Source organism: Pterocles gutturalis, unplaced genomic scaffold (assembly GCF_000699245.1).
Source record: "Pterocles gutturalis isolate BGI_N339 unplaced genomic scaffold, ASM69924v1 scaffold10421, whole genome shotgun sequence".
Taxonomy (NCBI): domain Eukaryota; kingdom Metazoa; phylum Chordata; class Aves; order Pterocliformes; family Pteroclidae; genus Pterocles; species Pterocles gutturalis.
The window spans coordinates 1-6,275 of NW_010100394.1; positions in this window are offsets into that span (position 1 = coordinate 1).

The window sequence follows — 6,275 nt, forward strand, 5'->3', positions numbered from 1 at the left end:
GATTTCAGCCCGGCGGGGGATGGCAATTAGAGTTGCCATGGAAATACAGTGAGACTGTAAACAAACCCCGCGCTGGCCGGGATTTCAGGGATGCTCTCGGTTTCTCACCCGGAATTCAGGACACGGCTTTTTGGGAAGGTGACTTGCACTGCGTGTCTCGGGACATCGGGAAGTCGCAGAACACTGACCTGAGCGCCCCGTAGTTCCTCTCACTTTGTCTGAAGCGGCGCTTTGGTGGTATTTATCCATCCTGCTCGAACACCCCGGGATTTTTACCATTATTTTAGAACAGGTGGGAGGTGATGGTTTTCCCACCAAACAGTTTTCCATTCCGAGTTGAGTAACTCAGTTCGTACACAGGCAAATATCTGAAGGGTGGTTTTTAATTTTATCTGGGCCATCAGTGGGAAGGCAGGGCATTTAAGTGAGCAATATTTTAAAGTGTAAAAATTGTTGGGTATGTCATAGGGCAAAGCATGAAAAGACAAATTCTGCTGTTCTCACCAGCTGCTGTCTTCTAGCACAAGAAGAGTCATTGATCATAGTCCAATTACAGGGCTACTGGAGAACGGAGTGACGTGCAGGTCTCTGGGAGCACAAGTGGCAGAATCTGACATGAAAATGTAATGACTTTTCCATTTGCCAAGGCACTCTTCGACAGTTGATATTAACACAGCACTACAGAAAAGCTGTCAGTATAATTAGCTTGTGAAAGACTGTACCACAGAAAGACAAAACAGCTGGATCAACAGTATTGTAAAATAACTTTGAAAGTCCAGTTAGGTTCCTTATTTAATTTAGGTTAAAAATTTTAGGCTAAGTGTAGGGTAAGGAGCAATTAACCTTAATCTTCAACAGATGAGCTCGGGATGGTGAGGAGGATTGCGTCCCATCTTAATTTGTCCGCTTCTGCATTATTCACCACCCACTGCTGGTGAATCACTGCATGTGCAAGGGGAGCATAGGGAGCTGCCAGGGGGAAGTGACGTGCCAATCCATCTCATCCTTTTAAGACAGCTCTCTTGTTAGTCACAAAGCAGAACAAAATTAATCCTTTTTAGGGCTGAGCAGATGTTCTTCACATTTTCAACCATCTTCCCACCTGTCACTGATGGCTTTGAAGCTTTTCACACAAATATTTGACCTGAAGATAGAAACTCACTCTGGCTCTAACTTGTGATGGGGAAGATTAAAACCGTCTCCCGGGGCACTGATTTACCCAGATGTCCCTTGTTCCAGAAGAGTTTCTTATATCGCTGGCCACCCTGTTTGAGGTGGATGTTCCTTCCTGGAAAGAGGGAAGTTTTAGAGACATTGTGTCTTTCTGTGAGAACCTCTAGCAACAGCAGACTGACATTGTCCTTAAAAAAAATATCTAAATTTCTGTCAGAGCCCACAAATGGGAAATTATAGCTTCTTGTGTTGCACAGCTATGATTTATGTGCGATGCCATTCTACCTTTGTAAATGTACAAACAGCGTACCTCCATGTTGACAGTTTCTAAGGTGGGCAGTCACCTGCTAGTTTCCCAAACAGCCTCCAGAAATTGCATGCTTGTTAGCGAGAGCAGTCAGAAAGACAAGTGTTTATTCCTCAAAGCAATTTTCTCTAAGAATAAAATATCATATTTTTTTTGTTAGTTGTCTTATGTCAAGAGAGTTCATCAAGCAATAATGTACTGGCAGGTGTGGGTTTGTTCGGGTTTTTTCCCCCTACATATGTAAACAACACCAGATTTCTCTCAGCTGTATTTGGACAATTCATCCCTGATACTTGAGCATATCAGAGGCAATTACTATTCTGACCGTTAAAATTTTTTCCTTTTCGCTGTTTGTGTCCCTCTGTCTTGCCAGTAATACTACTGAATAATAAAATAGGTGATTTAGAGATAGGAAAGGTACTCACATTAGAGGTGTCTAATGTCAGGACTGACAACAGATAATAGCACAAGTTCCCTTGAAACCATCTTCCATAGGGTTGTTGAAGTGATGGAGGAGTCCTTGAGGAAGTAAGAGATAGTCATGACAAAAGATATCTGTTGTGGAGGAGCTGGGGAAGAAAAATGGTGCATTGGAGAGAGAAGGCTGTGATTCCTGAATCAAAAGGGCACAACAGAAAATACAGGAGACAACTCTGTGGTTATAAGAATGCAAATTAATTTTGTCATGTTTCTTAACACATTCCCAAATGTATCTTTCTTTTGGGAGTATCGTTACAAGATTTTTGAAAATTTAGCCTCTAAAGGCTAACTGCAAAAGACATGAAGACTCAAAGCTCCAACTGAAGTTGATGAGAAGTGATGAATGCCACAAAAAATCAAGGTCTGAGCCACCTAATGTCCACATTGCACAGCATGTGGTCAGTTGCTACCGATGGAGCACCTATCCAGGGGCAGTCTAAATCGGTAGGACACAGCTACACAGCTAGTGTTTGAGATGTTTTGTGAGATACATGTAAAGCATTTATTCCTGTTGGTCAAAATTTTTCACACACGTCAACCCAACGGTTCATCCTCCACAAAAATACTACTAAAATACTTTTACAAAATGCTATTAAAATTACCACTAATGTCTGGTTTCTGTAGGTGTATATTTGGCCCATCTCTTCCACAGGTTCTCACCTCACATAAAGCAGCTGGGCAGGAAGATGGCAAGCCTTGGACTACTAAAAAGGTCGCAATGGTTGAGATGTCTTTGCGATGAAAGGCAGGACATCTGATGGTTAGCTAACAAAATACTTCCAAGGGTGAGCATGCAGTTGATCATTTTTGCTGCCTAACATGTGTCACCTCATTTGTTGGCTGGTGTTACACACATTGACTATTAATACCCCTTCTGGATAACCATGCTGAAGCACAGGACCTATTTCTGCTTCATCTGAAGCCAGAGGAGAGCTTGTGTATGAGTGTGCGTGAGTTTGAACACTGAATAGACAGAATGTGATGGCCATAGCAGAAAACATGACTTAGTAGTTTAGCCAGGTGGGCATATTTTAGGTTACATCTCGAGCAGTCTTTAAGTAACATTTTGTGTGATCAGGATAGCTTTACACTAATTAGCTTGGCTATATTGTTGAAAGTGGAACTGCAGCAACAAGACTCTCAGCAGAGGTTAACCACATAATTATTCACTCAGCTTTTTTGGGTTTGTGACTTTAGCAGTCAAATGAATGTTGTTATGTTTGGTGTCAGGTGCAGTCATTGCAGAATAAAAATGCTCTCAGCCAAACAGAGAATTTGCTGTTATTCTCATTGTGCTGAACAGCAGAACGCCTATTTAGTCTACTGATGCCAAACTTTTGCCCCAAGGCGCTTGAGTTCCCTTATCTGTGAATAGTATAACGTGAAATGCAAGTTTTTCCGTGGTACTGATGTTCATTACTAGAAATGAAAGCAATAAAAATAAAGTTAAGAAAACCTTCAGAGAGTGCTTCCATTCATTTCCATAGTGGTGACTTCAGTTTGCTTTATATACTGTGTTTTTGCCACAAACAACTCTCATTGTGCTTTTTCACTTGATGGATTTTAAGTTTTGCAGAGGGATTGCATTGCCTGAACACACATTGTAATGAAAGTGACAGCCTCATTTTGTGACATCTTTTCTTTTCCATCGTTGAGAGTTACAGTGAGAAATAATTTTAATGGGTTGATCTCTTGGCATATTTTTTCTATGTCTTTCTTAAAAGAATTTTGTTCCCTTTTCAATGCTTTTGCTTCAAAGAGATTCTGTATTCTTTTACTCAAGCTGTTCTGTTTCCTTAGTTGTGAGACTTGTGTTCTGTTTATTGTACTTACTCTCTTTTTGCAATGTCATGCCTCCACACAAATAAACATACACACACAAACAAACTCAGTCTTCCAGTGCAGCGTGCCTTTGATGCACTGAAAAAATTTAGTCCCTGGAAGGGGATAATCTTTTAACACAATGGCTGTCTTGCTACTCCAACACTCTCGTGACCTGACAGGGGTCATCAATAGAATAAGAATTACTGAGGAAGCCCATATGGGTACGAGCATTATAGGGAAGTAGTGGGAGCATCCTGGCATAGAAAAAGACTTTTTCTCTGCCTAGCAATACATCTATTGCCCTTAAATTCTCTATATTGGACAATAATACTTTTTTTTTTTTGTAAAGTGAATGGATCATTCCACATCCATAGCAATGAGAGTCCTCAGTTCTACATGTCCTAGAGTGTCAGTGCTTCAGACAGAAATATGCTCTTTATGGGATTTTCAGCTTAGATGTCTCCCTGAGTGTATCCACCTTTGCTCTGCCCAGATGGAGACCAGTGCGTGTTAATGACCCAGGTATGACTGAAATACTTGAGAGGCATTCTATACAGCCGGCATCTACCTTCTGGCTGCTGCCGTTAAAGTGTCAGCAGTGCCCCAGATACTGGTTTATGGCAACCCTGAGATATGCCTGCACTTTCCTTTCTCACGGGGAGGACTGCAGTTACAATGCAGTTGAGCCAAGCTCCTGGAAATACAGTGCAAGCATCAACCTCTATGCTTGGCTTCTGAAACCTTCTCGTAAGCCTCATTCTGCAAAAAATGTTACAATCATTTATTGTGTGCAACTAATTTTTTAGCTATAGTTAACATGGTTCCTCACTTGAGAGTTATCCACGACATAACAGTGTTGCCATCTAGTAGGAGTATGCTGGAAGGTAAGAATGTAGGAGCATATAGCTCCTTACACTTGAAAAATTAATCTGGAGTCTTAGAAGAGTTAGGGAACTTCTGTTTTGCAAGAAATCCAAAGTCTGAATACAGCCTGCAGGGTTTGTCCAGGCATTTTCAAAGTGCTGCTTAAGTTTATCTTGGCAACTCTTAAGCTCGGACTTCCAAGCTCACTGGTTTTTATGTCCATTGAATTAGACCTTCTGCATCAGTGCTTTTTGTGAGTGAGAGAGCAAGGTTTTTCAGGACCATGAAAAGAGTGAGTGAAAAACAAAATTTTCCATTTTGCTTTTTATGAATTTGTTCAGTAAACAGTGAACTACCCTCCTATAGCTGGTGGTAGTTTGCAGAGCTACTCATGCTGGCTGCATCAAAAAACAAAGTCTGGTTGCTGGAAACTGGCATTTTCAAAAGAAGCAGAAGAGCTGGCCAAGGCAACAGCCACCACCTTTCCAGCTCTGCATCTCACTATGGAGATTTCTTCTTTATTTTCAGGGGTCCGTTTTCTTTCCAGCTCCCTGGAATACCCCAGTACTCTGTACGAACCTGCAGAAATGCCTTTTTTTCTCCACAGATCATACAGAATGGTGAACCACGTGTCTGGGATGAATCAGAAAAATACTCACAAGGGCCACGGTGACAGATGTATTTTCTTAGGATTTGACACTTTATTGATCTTATTTAGTTTTAAAATATTTTCTTATTGCTTCTATCCGAATAAAAAAATAGCAAGAACAGCAACCTGAAAATTCTTGTTATTCCAGTCATCACTCGTCATGATAAATATGGACCAGAAGCTAGCTGTACTGGTTTAAAAAGCCAAACTCAAACTTTCTAACTTGCTCCTTATACTTAGCCTCCTCGTCCACTTTCCAACAAAGCTTCTATTTCCATCTTTAGTTTGGCCACAAGATGGCAATAACTTGCAGGCAAAATGCTGTAACAGCGAGACGGCGGTTTGAAACTGTCTCCCTTCCTGAGCTTTTCCCTGCCTTCTTCCCCCTCCTCTTTTGTTTCAATATTTAATTGCATTATTTCGGAATTACTAGGCAACCCACCCCCAGATGTGTAATTTAAAGGTGATGTGCTTGCAGTGAGATTTTCAGGATCTGCTCAGCAGAGCACCATCATGTGATAGTGGGATAAGGTGGAGTTTGGCTTTAAGGGGGAGTCTCCAGCCTTCCTCACCAACCTTTAGGATCTCAGCTGGAGGAAAAAAAAATTTCCCTCCTCCTTCTTCTCCATTCAGCCTCCTGAGCCAGCCCCTGAGCACACCACAGACAGGCAGAGCAGTTGCAAGGTGAGTTTCCCCTGCGGTTGCTTTCCCATCACTGTGTGTGGTTGTGTGCCAGTTAGGCTGGTGTTTGCTTGCTCTCTTAGGCGCAGATGACAAAATCCTAGAGGGGGGGCGGGTAGGCTCCAGGTTGGACTTGCAAGTGGCTAGGTGAACCACGGGCTTGGGCTGACAGCATTTTGTGCTTCCTTTTGAAGAGCTCCAATAGTTTTACAGTGCATTTCCAGTCACTTCACATCACATTATTTCACCCCGTCTGTCTGTTGGTGCTAAACTTTTGATCAAAATCCTGCTGAAAAC